At 40.7% G+C, this 17,182-nt stretch overlaps 1 protein-coding gene across 9 annotated transcripts in view; it reads left to right on the forward strand.

Annotated features, from left to right (window-relative positions):
- Window positions 1-17,182, forward strand: part of SLC10A7 (solute carrier family 10 member 7) — a 323,368-nt gene that overhangs the window by 193,983 nt on the left and 112,203 nt on the right. For 2 of the 9 annotated variants that reach the window (XM_070769033.1, XM_070769032.1), the window contains one exon: window positions 1-17,167. This exon is cut by the window's left edge and continues 53,523 nt beyond it. The exons of the other annotated variants lie outside the window; for them this stretch is intronic. The gene's annotated coding sequence lies outside the window, so the exon portion shown is untranslated. Of the gene's footprint in view, window positions 17,168-17,182 lie in introns of those variants that run through there. 9 annotated transcript variants of the gene reach the window in all.

The raw sequence follows: 17,182 nt of genomic DNA on the forward strand, positions 1-17,182 counted from the left end.
TTTACTGCTAGCACCACCTGGGAAGTCTACTACTACAACTGCCACTGAAACAAATTCTTCTCTTCTGTGAACTTCTTGAAGGCAAATGTGTTAGTTATCTTTTCCCCTCCATCCATAATGCCAGGTAGGCTTCCCTGGTGGCTCAGTGGTAAAGAATCTGCCTGTCAATGCTGGAGAGAGATGTGGGTTCGATCCCCACATTAGGAAGATCCCTTGGAGAAGGAAATGGCAATCCATACCAGTATTCTTGTCGGAAGAATCCCATGGACAGAGGAGCCTGGCGGTCGCAAAGAGTCAGACATGACTGAAGCAGCTAGCAGATAGATAGCAGTAGTAGTCGTAGAAATAGTAGCAGCAGTATCATGGCATTTTGTCTGTGTTTGGCACCATTCTAATATTTTATACTAACTCATATAATCCTTGTATCAACCCTAGGAAGTAGGTATTTTGGAGAGTGGAGGGAACAAAAAGTGCCCACTGAACTGAGAAGGCATCTTTAGACCAAAAAATGAGACAGTCAACTCCATGTGATCAGTTGTTCGGTTTATTATAAAGTAACTTACAGGCTGGGATCTGGTGGACAATGATCCGGAAGCATTCACATCTGTACTCCACACTGCCAAAGGGCCGTGGAGACAATCATACTAATAGTTAACCTAGGGCGTGGAGTAGGTGTCGGGAAATAGGATGTGCATTCCTAAGACTCACGAATACGTAACTAAACTTGTGGGCACTGGGCATTTGTCAGTGTTTTAATCATTGCTTTAATCATTGTTTGAGACCTATCAAAGCACAGAACCCACCTGATCCTGATGATTATTAAACAATATACTTCAAAGGGCTTCCCTGGTGGCTCAGCGTAAAGAATCTGCCTGCAGTTCAGGAGACTCGGGTCCAATCCCTGAGTCAGGAAGCTCCCCTGGAGAAGAAATGGCTACCCACTCTAGTGTTCTTGCTTGGGAAATCCCATGGACAGAGGAGCCTGGCGGGCTACAGTCCATGGGGTCACAAGACTCAGACACGAGTTAGCAACTAAACCACTACCACTACTGGTTTGGCTCCAGAATTCATACTAGTCTGTATTTTCAAATGAGGGGATTCTTGAGTGTGTCTTTAGTAATAGATAGGGAAGATCATTCAAAGAGAGGCACGACAAGCAATTCTGCTCAGTAGTCACTTAATAAATGCCCATTGTGTGGAAAGCACTCTAGATGTGAATAAGATATAGACACTGCACTCAAGGAATTTATAGCAAGTTTACATCCTTGCTAATGATCTATTTGGGGGCTGTTTGAGAAAAGAGTATAATTTCTATCTGATGGTTTATTTTGCCTTTTTGTGATCCATTGTATTTCTCACTGAACAATCCACCAATCACTAAATATTTTGCTGACACTTTTTTTTTTCTTTTAACTTTTATCAAGTGCCAAGTAAAACTTTGGCAGTGTATGGGGGCCTCAGAAACAATAATAAGTGAGATAGATCATCCCTTCCCTCACAGAATATGCAGTTAGTGAAGATGATTAAACAAGTATCAAATAAAGTGTGAAAAATGCTCTGAGAGGTGAAGATATGAGAGGGTTAAATAGAGACCTTAACTGTCAAGGACCTCAGGAGTGCTGATGCCTGAAAGATGAGGTGTCATCTCATCTGAGGAAAAAGGGGTTTCAGGAGCAGACAGTAGAAAACACATATTCCAGGCACAGGGAACAGCACGCTCAGGGGCCCAGTACAGAGGAAGAACCTGGTTCATCCGATGAACTTAAGGGCAAGTAGGGTGAGCAACCTCATCTTGCAGATGCCTTCCTTCTCTGAATCATCTTGGGGAAGTTGCTTTTACTCTTTAAGCTTCAGTGACTCCATTTAAAGAAAGAGAAATACAGTACCTCCCTCTTCAGGTTTTAGAAACATCAAATGAGATCGTGCTTACAAAGGACCAAGCCCAGAGCAGATGCTATAGGAGACTTCATCATTATTAACTTGGAGGGGCCACCTTGACTGCATGTGGAAATTGGGTTAGAGCCTGGTGGGCTGCAGTCCATGGAGTCGCTATGAGTCGGACACGTCTGAGCGACTTCACTTTCACTTTTCACTTTCATGCATTGGGGAAGGAAATGGCAACCCACTCTGGTGTTCTTGCCTGGAGAATCCCAGGGACGGGGGAGCCTGGTGGGCTGCCGTCTCTGGGGTCGCACAGTCACACATGACTGAAGCGACTTAGCAGCAGCAGCAGCAGGGCTAGACCAGAGGTGTGGAGACCAATTAGGAGGCTGGTACAGTAATTCAGGAGTAAAAGAACCTTGGCGTAGAGGAGAGCAGCACGGGGAATGACGAAAGGCAGTGCTATTTTAGAGGCAGAACAGAGTCCTTGGTGACTGTAGATACAGCAGGTGAGAGAGAAAGGCGTTAAGGTTGACTCCTAGATTTCTAGTTTTGGGTTACCAGCTAGGGACAGACAGGTTAGAAACCCAAATCCAACCTTGTAATGTACAATTTTGGAGAATTAACTCTATGGCTGTAGATGAGCTATTCTTACGTAGTCAGTGACAGAATAGATAGAAAACACTTCTGACTTCCTTCCCAGCATCTTTTCAGCATGACACACAGTAACTCATAGCAAATACCATTTCTGTGAAAACCAAATTATAAGAGAAGAAGCATATCTTTGCATGGAGTGCCCTAGGGCAGTTGATACATATTCAACAATGAAAAGTCTTGATTCTGTTTAGTTAGGTCGTATCTAAAATATACTTAACTAAAAAATAAGTGTCTCTTATGCTCACTAGGAGGGTGTTCATTTGCCAAAAGGAGATGCTATGCTTCCTTCTCAAATGAATCTTCATAATCAAGTCAGGTATAACCGTCTTATTGAAGATCTAGACTCGACTGGGTACAAACACAGAGCAAAATTACTGTCACTCAGTAATTTTAAACGTTATTTTTCCCCCCTTTTGATTAAAATTTCAGAATAAACCCATAGTTTTTCCAGTCATTTTCAGGTATTAAACGCCCTGTCTACTAGGAGAAAACATATGAGAATATCTTAAGTCACAAAATCATAACTATATATGAAAAGATTGATCAAACAGACTTTGTTAAAATTAACATTTGTTCAACAAAAGCCACCATTTAGAGAATAAAAGGCAAGCCACAAGTCAGAGAAGGTATTTAGAATACACACATCATTTGTCAGGTATCCAGCAAGAGATTTATATCAAGACTATGTAAATAGCTCATCAGTTCAGTTCAGTCACTCAGTCGTGTCCGACTCTTTTCGACCCCATGAATCGCAGCACACCAGGCCTCCCTGTCCATCACCAACTCCCAGAGTTCACCCAAACTCACGTCCATCGAGTCGGTGATGCCATCCAGCCATCTCATCCTCTGTCGTCCCCTTCTCCTCCTGCCTCCAATCCCTCCCAGCATCAGAGTCTTTTCCAATGAGTCAACTCTTCTCATGAGATGACCAAAGTATTGGAGTTTCAGCTTTAGCATCAGTCCTTCCAATGAACACCCAGGGCTGATCTTCAGAATGGACTGGTTGGATCTCCTTGCAGTCCAAGGGACTCTCAAGAGTCTTCTCCAACACCACAGTTCAAATGCATCAATTCTTCAGCGCTCAGCTTTCTTCACAGTCCAACTCTCACATCCATACATGACCACAGGAAAAACCATAGCCTTGACTAGACAGAACTGTGTTGGCAAAGTAATGTCTCTGCTTTTCAATATGCTGTTTAGGTTGGTCATAACTTTCCTTCCAAGGAGTAAGCGTCTTTTAATTTCATGGCTGCAGTCACCATCTGCAGTGATTTTGGAGCCCAGAAAAATAAAGTCTGACACTGTTTCCACTGTTTCCCCATCTATTTCCCATGAAGTGATGGGACTGGATGCCATGATCTTTGTTTTCTGAATGTTGAGCTTTAAGCCAACTTTTTCACTCTCCACTTTCATGTTCATCAAGAGGCTTTTGAGTTCCTCTTCACTTTCTGCCATAAGGGTGGTGTCATCTGCATATCTGAGGTTATTGATATTTCTCCCGGCAATCTTGATTCCAGCTTGTGCTTCTTCCAGTCCAGCATTTCTCATGATGTACTCTGCATATAAGTTAAATAAGCAGGGAGACAATATACAGCCTTGACGTACTCCTTTTCCTATTTGGAACCAGTCTGTTGTTCCATGTCCAGTTCTAACTGTTGCTTCCTGACCTGCATACAGATTTCTCAAGAGGCAGGTCAGGAGGTCTGGTATTCCCATCTCTTGAAGAATTTTCCACAGTTTATTGTGATCCACACAGTCAAAGGCTTTGGCATAGTCAATAAAGCAGAAATAGATGTTTTTCTGGAACTCTCTTGCTTTTTCCATGATCCAGCGGATGTTGGCAATTTGATCTGTGGTTCCTCTGCCTTTTCTAAAACCAGCTTGAACATCTGGATACAAATCAGTAAAAAATATAGGTGACATAGTAAGACATGGGCAAATACTTGAATAGACATTTTGTTAAAGATGATATCCAAATCTTTAAGAAGCATATAAAAAAGAATTCAACATTGTCATCAGGAAAATGCAGAATGGCTAAAATTTAAAAAGATGGTCAATAATAGATATTAATGCAGATGCCTAGGGACTGAAATTCTCATGTAATACTGATAGTAGTGGAAAATGGTTCAAATATTAATCTTTTGGGAAATTGTTTGGCGATACCTGTGACTGGTATATGCATGCTACCCTCTGACTTAGCAATTGTGCCATCACATACACGCCCAGCAGATGAGTGCACACATCCACTGGAAGACATGTTCTGTAGCAACATTTTTTTTAAATAAACAAAAATGGAAAAACTTCAAATGTTGATCATCAGGGAATAGATAAATAAGTTGTGATGTATTCGTACAATAGAACACAAAATGTGAATGGAAGAGATGAGCTACTACTCCTCCCAAATACATAGTTAACTCTTACAGACATAAGACTGAGCTGATGAATCCAGACACAAGAGAGTGAATATGTATGATTTAATGTATATGAAGTTTAAGGTGAGAAAAATTAACCTATGGTGGTAAAAGTGGGAATAGTGGTGACATTAGCTGGGTGGGCCTTGGCCAGGAGGAAGCATGAGGAATCTTTCTCGATTACTAGAAATGGTTCATGTTTAGGTCTATGTGGTGATTACCCAGGTATGTATATATGTGTATGAGATATATATAGAAAAACTTAGACTATCTTTGCTCTACTTCAATAAATAGAGAAAAAACCTCATCCAGTGTACTGTCAAAACTTCAATCTCCTATCCAGTTGGAAGCTTTTCCCCTTTCCCCTCCCCATTAACTCATGGTCAATAATCTACAGTGAGAAGGGAGAGTTCTAATAGGTTTCCTCTCTCATCCTTGGCCCACCTCCTTTCTCATTCCTGAGCCATTGTTTTTATCCCCTCTAGAATTAGGTAGATGGAGGAAGGAGGGGTCAGAGATGAATGGATACAGTGATGTGTCTTGGCTTGTAATCAGGTTCAGATGCTGAGTGTAGCGCATCTTCAAAGGTCAACTCTTTCTCTTGTCAAGATGCTTCTGTGGGTTTTTCAATGATCCTGCTTCTTCTCTAGGAACCTCCCAATACAACATTAACTGACACGAGCAATGATCATTTTCCTACTCCAGCTGCAGCCCTTGGCCTTTATGGATCTACTCCTCTGGGTGGAGTCCTAGTCAAAAGGACTCAAGTCCATCTCTTCCTTAGATCACTGACCCAGAGGAAAACCAACATGTCTTTGCCTGGCCAGTGGAGAACTTTCACTCACTCCCTCTGTAGCCTCTCTTCCCCTCAGCCTCTCAGCTTTAAGCTTCCCAAGGAGTGAACCAGGGCCCACTCTCTTGCTGTATATTTTTGCCATGAGGATAAAATGGAAATAATTATACACATACAGAAGTAGATGCATATAAATATACACATACACATACACACGTGTTATACACATATTATTCAGTACAAAAGTAAGTGTGCCAAGTGTTAGCTTCTTTCTTCCTGGACTAAGTGACCCTTTACTGCCTTTCTTTCAGTAAAGCATCTTTCTTTAGTTACAGGCTTTGGGGAGAGCAGAGAGGACAGGGTTTAGGATCCATTGTTGAGATGCTGAAGAGTAAACTCCTTGGAGTTTACTTTTTAGCAACTTTTAATAAAGGTGCGCTATATTTGAAATTCGGAGAAGGCAATGACACCCCACTCCAGTACTCTTGCCTGGAAAATCCCATGGACAGAGGAGCCTGGTGGGCTGCAGTCCATGGGGTCGCACAGAGTTGGACAAATTAAACCAGGTATGGTAAAATACTCATAGCCCTAGAGTTTAGAAAGGCCTGGATCTGCATCCCAGCTTCACAGTTCTAGGCATGCATTCAGTCAGCATATTTATTTAGGGCTTCCTGTGTGCCAGGGACCTTTGTAGGCACTGCAAATATAGGCAGAATAGGCAAGATCTCCACCTTGGGGACCTTCACCGGCGGGTGGAGGGTGAGTGAATAGTAAGAGTAACAAATAATGGGCAAATAACTAAATATCAATCAAGCGGTGTTAACACAATGTACTTAGTGGGTGGTCAGGGAACATCTTCTAAGAGACATGAATTAAGGAAAGGAGGAAGAAGAAGGTAGAAGAGGAGCAATATTCCACAAACCAAAGACCAAAGTGTTTCAAGAAGGAGGAAGTCAAGAATAAAAAAAGGAGGAGGAAGTCAGATGCTGGGAGGGCTGTCAGTAGCCATGTGACCCCTAGACTAGTTATGTACCTTATTGAAGCAATAATAGTCCGTGATAACTTTCTGAAGTGAAGTGAGTGAAGTGAAGTCGCTCAGTCGTGTCCGACTCTTTTCGACCCCATGGACTGTAGCCTATTAGGCTCCTCCGTCCGTGGGATTTTCCAGGCAAGAGTGCTGGACTGGATTGCCATTTCTGAGCATTGAGATAATTCTGTAAATCACCTGTCACTTAGTAGACCAGTAACTGAAGATTTTTTTTTCACATTTCATGTGTGTAATAAAACACAAACTTAAAAATTCACAGTGAAAGATATTTTTTAAATGGTCTCCATTCCATTTCTCACTGAATTTGCAGTATCTTCAATTAATTGCACATAAGCCAAAATACGGAAGTCAGGAAGTTAAAGCATAATCATAGTGGGACTGTAGCTTTGTCTCTTTTAACAGACTATGTTAGTAACAAGCGGTTAACTCGACGTGTCAAGTCATGTGTTTCGTATCACGTGTGTGAACTGTCATGTGTTTAAATATGTCGGAATTTTTCACTTTCAAACTGGAAGAGATCACTTGTTAAGAGAATAAGAGCTAAGAAAATCAGATATTTCAGCATTTATAGGAATCTGTCTTGCTAAATTACAGCTTCTATGAATGATCAGCAAATTATTTCCATTTTAAATCTAAGAAATAAGGAAATTGATTTGGTTCCTATCTGTTTCAGGCATTCCCTAATGACTTAGCATTGATTTTTAAACATGCTTTCAATTTTATAGAATGGCTGAATAATATGACATTTGATCTAACCTCTACAGGAATGACAAAATGAGACTGTTACAGACTCTTTAAAGTAATAGAAAATTATGATATCTTTGTCTGGCTACTTCACCATATTGTCACCTAAATTATTTTTATAAAATCAGGCATTAAAAATTCTACCAAAAAGTGTTGAAGAACAAAGATATACATTCAAGTGGGTGCTTTTAAATCTACTTAAATGTAAATGATATGTTTTTATGCATTAGAGTTTCCAGCAGAAGAAATCTGTATGCTTTTTGAAAGTACAACTCACTTTTAGATGTTTAAAAGCTTGTCAGATACCTTACAGGGAAGGAAATAAAGTCATTTTACTCCAAGTAAATAATTTCTCCAAATTTTCTTGAGCACATTTATGTAGGTACTGAGAGAGATCAAGAGAATTCTTTTTCACGTTTTAAATTCAAAACATACCAGCTGCTACCTCAGCTACCCACTAGAGAAAGGGAGAATAACTAAATTTCTGCAGCCATGTGTAGAACTACATTTACTGAAATCCCAGGGAAAGCTTTTGTGTTTTGGGTAATGGGGAAAATTCCATATGATATCTTGGATTGCATTTTCAATCATAGTCCTTGTACTCTCTGGTCAGTGTCTGAAAATGCTTCATTCATTTAGAATGAAAACTCATACGTCAGAAGTTAGCCAGGTTTGGGGATTACAAGACATTTTATTTCAAATACCGTGACTACTCCTTGTTGTAAACATTGAATCCTTTGAATTTGGTTCAGTAAGGCCAGAGCTGGGTGACCCCCATTTAGTTATTTTCCTCAAATAAATAAAGAATGAATGCTGCGTATTCTAAAGTATTTGGCTTTGATGAACTAATCTCACCCTATCATATATCTATTTTTGAGGTCTTTTTTTTCCCTCTAGTCATATTTCTGGTTTCAAGTACTTTTTAAAAATTCATTTTCCAGTTATTACAAGAAGTTAATTTATATATTGAGGATTACTCATATTTGCTCTCAAAGATCTTCCTCTTTTCACCTAGCGTGTGTTTTCTAACAGAAGACACAGTCAGATGTTTTTGTTCCTCTTAAGAAAACCCTGACAGGCCCACGACACTGGCTACTGCTGTAGCTGTACATGTCTATACATAATTGATGGTGTGGGGCCCGCAGACAGCACCGGTGCACAAGCCATATAGATTACCATACTGTGAGGGGTCTTAGGTCTTTGAATTTTCCATTTTTGAATAGAAATAACTCCTTGCCAAGTAACAAAAATTCCAGAAGGAGTAAGTTTACCATAATAATAAATATTCTTCAGAGAACAAAGCCTTTGCCAGCATCAGAAGACTCTGACAGTCTTAATATCCTAACTTTATTACCCTCCTCTCCACTCCAACCATCTCTCAACCTAGCAGCTCTGGAAATGTTTGGTTTGGCTGCCATTTTGGTATTGTATATATATTTTTAAGTTTAGTGCTGCTGCTAAGCTGCTAAGTCGCTTCAGTCGTGTCCGACTCTGTGCGACCCCAGAGACGACAGCCCACCAGGCTCCCCCGCCCCTGGGATTCTCCAGGCAAGAACACTGGAGTGGGCTGCCATTTCCTCCTCCAATGCATGAAAGTGAAAAGTGAAAGTGAAGTCACTCAGTCGTGCCCGACCCTCAGTGACCCCATGGACTGCAGCCTACCTGGCTCCTCCATCCATGCGATTTTCCAGGCAATAGTACTGGAGTGGAATGCCATTGCCTTCAAGGAAAGTTAAAGCTCCAGATGGCACTTTTTGAGGTCATCCCTTAACCTAGTTGCCCTTTCTGGTTCTTTACTAGAAGGTGAGAAGGCTAGTAGATACTGGTCGCCTTTTTGAAAAAAGTATTTATTTATTTTTGGTTGCATCGGGTCTTAGTTACGGCATGCGGGATTTTGGTTGCAGCGTGGGGGCTTCTCTAGTTGTGGCTGGGGGGATCTTAGTTCCCTGACCAGAGACTGAATCTGCATTCCCTGCACTGGAAGGTGGATTCTTAATCCCTGGACCACCATGGAAGTCCCCACTGCTGGTCATCTTTTCATGAGCAACCTGTGAGGTTCTTGCCTCCACGGAGGTGTTGGTTACATTCTGTTCATCCTATCTGTCCTCTGTTCCCTCGAAACACCATGAGCGCACTTCCTGGTGTTTAGTCCTTGGTGCATATGCTGTCCCTCCACTGCCCAGACCATTTCCAGAACCTTCCACCTCCACCCTTCTCTTGACTCTTCCTGCTCATCATTCTGACCTCAGTTTAGATGTCACGTCTTTCGGAATTCCACATTCAGTTAGATAAGGTGAGCAGTCCTTTCTCTCCCGTTACTTGGCCTCTACCTGTTTACTTTGCCACAACTGGATATCATATCTTATTTGGTAGAGACCAGGCCACCTCTAACATTGTTTCCCCAGCTTCTAGGATATGCCTGCCATAGAATTGTGTCTGATAGTTGAATTTGTTGAACGGAACTACAGAGATACTGACAATATAAAATTGAACTTAAACATAAAAGGGATGATACAGAGTATTAGGTTTTAGATGATAAATTGTCCGAATCTGTAGTATTCCTAGATTTACACTTAGCTTTACTTATGTAATATTTATTCTTAAGAATGCTGTGATAACCGAAAAAAAATAGATTCAAACTACAACCATGTTTTGTCTTTAAAGACTCATAAGACTAGCTTGTAATTTCAAATGGCTAGGTTAATATAAATAAAACCTGTGTTTGTTATGAAATAAACACACTGAAAATTTTGTATAAAACCAAATTGGGGAAGAGGCCATGTATCTATTTAATTTGGAGAGTTTAGGCTTATTGCTTTATCTGGGTTCATTTCCTTTTTATTTTTTTTTTTAAATTTTATTTTATTTTTAAACTTTACAAATTGTACTAGTTTTGCCAAATATCAAAATGAATCCGCCACAGGTATACATAATTTCTTAAAGAGCAAAGTTTTTTATTTTTTTCTAAATCTTAACTTGTATACTATCTAGTTCTAGATGTCTAAAACAGAATATCATTTTTGTCATCATATCTTGGACTGCCCTTATGCTTTTGGAACACAGAATGTACAGATGTCTATTTCTCTTTTAATCAGTGAAAAATAGAAAGCTACTAAAGCTACAATACAAAAATGACTTTCTCTTGTTTTTTTAAACACCTTTTATTCCAGAACATATTCCACAGTTCTCCATCAGGGTCACTCATCAACTGCTAGCTAGCTTCCTAAACTTTGTCAATCTTTTGTTGATTCTCTGAGAAATAGTTTTGAGTTCCAAGCTTATAAGTGAAGATTAAGCTCACAAATTACTGTTTTTGTATTATAGGCTCTAGAATTAAACTGTTTGAGTTCATATCTTGACCTCAAAAATTACTGTTTTACCTTCTGTGTCCCTTGATTTCTTCTTCAATAAGTGGGGATAATCATTTGGTTTGTTTTCAGAATTATATGACCCTGGCAAAGTACATAGAACAGTGTCTGTGCTCAAAGAATACTATTATTGTTACTATAATTCATCAGTCCTAGAAGCAAGAAATTATTTATTCCTCCATTCAAAAATATCAATTGCACTCCTACTATGTCATGACAAAATATGGTGCACTGGAGAAGGGAATGGCAAACCAATTCAGTATTCTTGCCTTGAGAACCCCATGAACAGTATGAAAAGGCAAAAAGATAGGGCACTGAAAGATGAACTCCCCAGGTTGTAGGTGCCCAGTATGCTACTGGAGATCAGTGGAGAAATAACTCCAGAAAGAATGAAGAGATGGAGCCAAAGCAAAAACAACGCCCACTCGTGGATGTGACTGGTGATAGTAGTAAAGTCTGATGCTGTAAAGAGCAGTATTGCATAGGCAGCTGGAATGTTAGGTCCATGAATCACGGTAAACTGGAAGTGGTCAAACAGGAGATGGTAAGAGTGAACATAGATGTTTTAGGAATCAGTGAACTAAAATGGACTGAAATGGGTGAATTTATGACCATTATGTCTACTACTGTGGGCAAGAATCCCTTAGAAGAAATGAAGTAGGCCTCATAGTAAACAAAAGAGTCCCAAATGCAGTACTTGGATGCAGTCTCAAAAACGACAGAATGATCTCTGTTTCCAAGGCAAACCATTCAATATCACAGTAATCTAAGTCTATGCTCCAACCAGTAATGCTGAAGAAGCTGAAGTTGAATGGTTCTATGATGACCTACAAGACCTTCTAAAACTAACACCCCAAAAGATGTCCTTTTCATTATAGAGGACTGGAATGCAAAAGTAGGAACTCAAGAGATGCCTGGAGTAACAGGCAAGTTTGGCCTTGGAGTACAAAATGAAGCAGGGCAAAAGTTAACAGAGTTTTGCCAAGAGAATGCACTGGTCATAGCAAACCCCCTCTTCCAACACCACAAGAAAAGACACTACACGTGGACATCACCAGATGGCCAACACTGAAATCAGATTGATTATATTCTTTGCAGCAGATGGAGAAGCTCTATACAGTCAGCAAAAACAAGACCAGGAGCTGACTGTGGCTCAGATCATGAACTCTTTATTGCAAAATTCAGACTTAAGTTGAAGGAAGTAGGGAAAACCACTAGACCATTCAGGTATGACCTAAATCAAATCCCTTACAGTGGAAGCAACAAACAGATTCAAGGGATTAGATCTGATAGACAGAGTACCTGAAAAACTATGGATGGAGGTTGGTGACATTACAGGAGGCGGTGATCAAGACCATCCCCAAGAAAAAGAAATGCAAAAAGGCAAAATGGTTGTCTGAGGAAGCCTTACAAATAGCTGAGAAAAGAAGAGGAGCAAAAGGCAAAGGAGAAAAGAAAAATTATACCCATTTGAATGCAGAGTTCCAAAGAATAGCAAGGAATAGCAAGAAAATCTTCCCCAGTGATCAATAAGAAATAAAGGAAAACAATAGAATGGGAAAGACTAGGGATCTCTTCAAGAAAATTAGAGATACCAAGGGACATTTCAAACAAACATGGGCACAATAAAGGACTGAAATGGTATGGACATAACAGAAGCAGAAGATATTAAAAAGAGGTGGCAAGAATACACAGCACTACACAAAAAAGATCTCCATGACCCAGATAATCATGATGGTGTGATCACTCACCTAAAGCCAGACATCCTGGAGTGCGAAGTCAAGTGGGCCTTAGGAAACATACCTATGAACAAAGTTAGTAGAGGTGATGGAATTCCAGTTGAGCTATTTCAAATCCTAAAAGATGATACTGTGAAAGTGCTGCACTCAATACGCCAGCAAATTTGGAAAACTCAGCAGTGGCCACAGGACTGGTAAAGGTCAGTTTTCATTCCAATCTCAAAGAAAGGTAATGCCAAAGAATGTTCAAACTACCGCACAATTGCTCTCATCTCACACACTAGCAAAATAATTCTCAAAATTCTCCAAGTGAGGCTTCAACAATACATGAACTGCAAACTTCCAGGTGTGAATTGCCAACATCTTTTGGATCGTCAAAGAAACAAGAGAATTCAAGAAAAACATCTATTTTTGCTTCATTGGCTATGCTAAAGGCTTTGACTGTGTAGATCACGACAAACTGTGGAAAATTCTTCAAGAGATGGGAATACCAGACCACCTGATCTGCCTTCTGAAAATTCTGTATGCAAGTCAAGAAGCAACAGTTAGAACTGGACATGGAACAACAGACTGGTTCCAAATCAGGAGAGTATGTCAAGGCTGTATATTGTCACCCTGTTTATTTAACTTATATGCAGAGTACATCATGCGAAATGCCAGGCTGGATGAAGCACAAGCTGGAATCAAGATTGCTGGGAGAAATGTCAATAACCTCAGATATGTATATGACACCACCCTTATGGCAGAAAGTGAAGAAGAACTAAAGAACCTCTCCCTGAAAGTAAAAGAGGAGAGTGAAAAAGCTGGCTTAAAACTCAACATTCGGAAAACTAAGATCATGGCATCCAGTCCCATCACTTCATGGGAAATAGACTGGGAAACAATGGAAACAATGAAGACTTTATTTTCTTGCCTCCAAAATCACTGCAGATGGTGACTGCAGCCATGAAATTAAAAGACACTTGCTCCCTGGAAGAAAAGCTATGACCAACCTAGTCAGCATATTAAAAAGCAGAGACATTACTTTGCCAACAAAGGTCCATCTAGTCAAAGCTATGGTTTTTCCAGTAGTCATGTATAGATGTGAGAGTTGGACTATAAGGAAAGCTCAGTGCCAAAGAATTGATGCATTTGAACTGTGGTGTTGGAGAAAACTCGAGAGTCCCTTGAACTGCAAGGAGATCCAACCAGTTCATCCAAAAGGAAATCAGTCCTGAATTTTCATCAGAAGCACTGATGCTGAAGCTGAAGCTCCAATACTTTGGCCACCTGATATGAAGAACTGACTCATTGGGAAACACCCTGATGCTGGGAAAGACTGAAGGCAGGAGGAGAAGGGGACAACAGAGGATGAGATGGTTGGATGGCATCACCGACTCAATGGACATGAATTTGAGCAAGCTCCAGGAGTTGGTGATGGACAGGGAGGCCTGGCATGCTGAAGTCCATGGGGTCACAGAGTTTGACCTGACTGAGTGACTGAACTGAACTATGCCCTGAGCATTTTACAAAGTATAGGAAATACAAGATGTAGTAAAAATAAGACCGATCCTGTTCCTCACAAAGCTTATAGCCTAGAGGAAGACACGCAGAAAATAATTTAAAAATCATACAAATAACAGTAAATTTTTTACTGTACTAAGTTCTACAAAGGAGATCCATGGTACTATGAGAGTACATGTTCAGGGGAAATTGATGTTGGCAGGAAGATGTCCTTGATGACTCAAGGAATTCAAAGTCTGCAGGTGAAAGGGAACAAAGCTCAGTCAAGGAAATGACCAAGGACTGGACCCAGGACTGGAGCATGGAGAGCCTGGTGGAGAATGAGGAGAGATGGAGATGTAGGATGAAATAGATCATACGGGATGTTGTAGGCCACTACTGGTCTTGAAAGACAAGTTGGAACCCATGAAGGCTGGCATTTCATTGCGGAGGCTGGATTGGAATCTCCCGAAGTCTAAGAGTTAAGCAAAGGTCGAGAACAGCAACCACTCTCTAGATGTAGCGCTGGTCACAGGCCACATTTTGAAATCCAAATATTTGCCATTGTACCCTCCTGACTCCCTCTCTGCTCCCTCTCCTATCTGAGTCATTTCACCTGGCCCCCTAGCTCTCCTACCACTATTGACCCCCTGTATCAAGCTTGACAGACCTGCCTTGCCCAGGTGAGAGATACGTGCCCCCTAATGCTCTACCGTTCCTGATTTACAGCAAAGTTCATTGTGGTAGATGTTTTATATTCGCAGTAGTATTCGTAGGAAAGCCCCCGGATAGAATTGATTTAGACTAAGCTGTGAGTAGGGGCTTCCCTGGTGGCTTAGATGGTAAAGAATCTGCATGCAGTGCAGGTAACGTGGGTGCGATTCCTGGGTGGGGAATATCCCCTGGAGAAGGAAATGGCTACCTACTCTGGGTATTCTTGCCTGGAGAATTCCATGGATAGAGGAGCCTGGCGGGCTATAGTCCATGAGGCCGCAGAGAATCAGATGCTGACTGAGTGACTAACACTTTCAAGATGGGAATAGCTTACCTCAATTATAGCATTCTCAAACTTTGGGGACCTTTTTACATTCTTTTTTTTTTTTTAATTATTCATGATAACTCTTTATTGAATTTCTGTCATATTTCAGGCACTGTGTTAAGTGTTTCACATTTATTACTTAATACATATAATAGTTCTATAAAGCAGGGGTTCTTGTTCCCATTTTCTAAATTTAGAAAATGGGACTCAGGGAAATTTAGTGACTTGGCCAAGGTCACACAGCTAGTGTGTAGCAGAGCAAAGATTCAAAGTCTAACACCTCTAGCTCTAAACGCCATGTACCATCAGCTTGTCCAGGCTCACCTCTGCTTATCTGGAGTGGCTTAGAGAGTACCTCCTCAGGGAATCTTTGTTTTCAGATGCCAGACCTCAGTGTCTAGGCCAGGGGTCCCCAGCCTCTGGTCCCCAGTACCTCCTGTCGGATCAGTAACAGCATTAGCTTAAAGTGCACTATAAATATAACATGCGTGAATCACCCTGAAACCACCCCCACCACTTCCCAGTCTGTGAAAAAATCGTCTTCCACGAAACCGGTCACTAGGCCAAAAAGGCTGGGGACCACTGTTCCAGGCCGCCTCTTCAGTATTTTGAGTCCAACTATTCTCTCAGAGGCTTAGTTTCTTGTAAAAAGAGGGTCATAATGCTCAATGGGTGCTCTTTTGGGCTATGGCAAGATTTAAACCAGAATGTGGGTGGTAAAATTCTCTGAACTGCTAAGTGTTCTCCATGTAAGTAATTCAGAATAAACCTCTTCAAACTACCAAGACTTCCCCAAACCATTGCAACATCCTTTCCCTCCAAGGCTAGGAGCAGCTCCCAGGATACTTAACCCATCAGGGACACCAGGGAGACCTTTTATACTGTAGTGAAATAACAGAAAAAAAAATATACACCGGTCCTCCGTTCCTGACACCAGTTCCTAAAAACCCTTGGAATTTCCCAAGTGATAGGTGTGCTAGAAGCATCTTAAAATGTTTGGTCTTTGATCCCAGTTCCCAACAGAGTTCCTAGAGCTCTTTGGATTTCCCAGGTGACAGGAGTGTCTTTTGTTCTAATGAGGCGACTCTTGTGGGCTCCTGGATGAGGGCTGGTCACCAGAAAGAGCAAACCATGGTTAGAAGCTTGGAACTTTCAGCTCTACCTGTGCCCTCTGGGAAGGAGAGAGGGGCCGGAGACTGAGTTGATGGAGGATGTCTACATGAAGAAGCCTCCACAAAAATTTTAAATTGAAGTATAGTTGATTTACAATGTTGTCTTAGTTTCAGGTGTACAGCAAAGCAAATCTGTTATACAAATACATATATCCACTCTTTTTCAGACTCTTTTCCCATATAGGTCATCACAGAGTATTAAGTAGAGTTCCTCGTGCTGTAAGTAGATCCTCAATAGTTATCTCTTTATATCTAGTAGTGTGTGTGTGTCAATCCCAATCTTCCAATTTATCCTCCCCAACCCCTTTTATATTCTTAAAATTTGTTGAAAACCTCAAGGCGCTTTCATTTAGTTCTATCTGTATTTATCATGTTTGAAATTAAAGCTGGGAAATCAATTGATTTAAAAATAGCAATAAATGCCTGTGGTATGTAAGCATACATATTTTTATGAAAAGTGACTTTATTTTCCAAAACAAAAAGAAAAGTTAATGAGAAGAATACCACTGTTTAACCATTTTGCAAATCTCTTCAATGTCTGGCTTAGCACAAGACAGCCATCGTCTCATATCTGTTTCTGTATAAAACCTTCCAATCTCACATGTTGGGTAGCCTCTGGAAGACTTTAGTGTGCAACTGTGAAAGAAGGAAGGTGAAAAGGCAGATAGTGTCTTACTTAGTAGAAAGTAGTTTCTTGTCTCACTGTCCCCCCAAAATGGTCTTAGGGACCCCTGGGTCCCTAGACCACACTGTAGGAACTGCTGCTCTAGAAGAAGATATGTAATTAAAAAACCCAAGATGCTTATTAAATCAAAGGATGCTCAAAAAAAAAATATGCTCATCTGAGA

Source organism: Bos indicus, chromosome 17, assembly GCF_029378745.1.
Source record: "Bos indicus isolate NIAB-ARS_2022 breed Sahiwal x Tharparkar chromosome 17, NIAB-ARS_B.indTharparkar_mat_pri_1.0, whole genome shotgun sequence".
In the NCBI taxonomy this organism is placed as follows: domain Eukaryota; kingdom Metazoa; phylum Chordata; class Mammalia; order Artiodactyla; family Bovidae; genus Bos; species Bos indicus.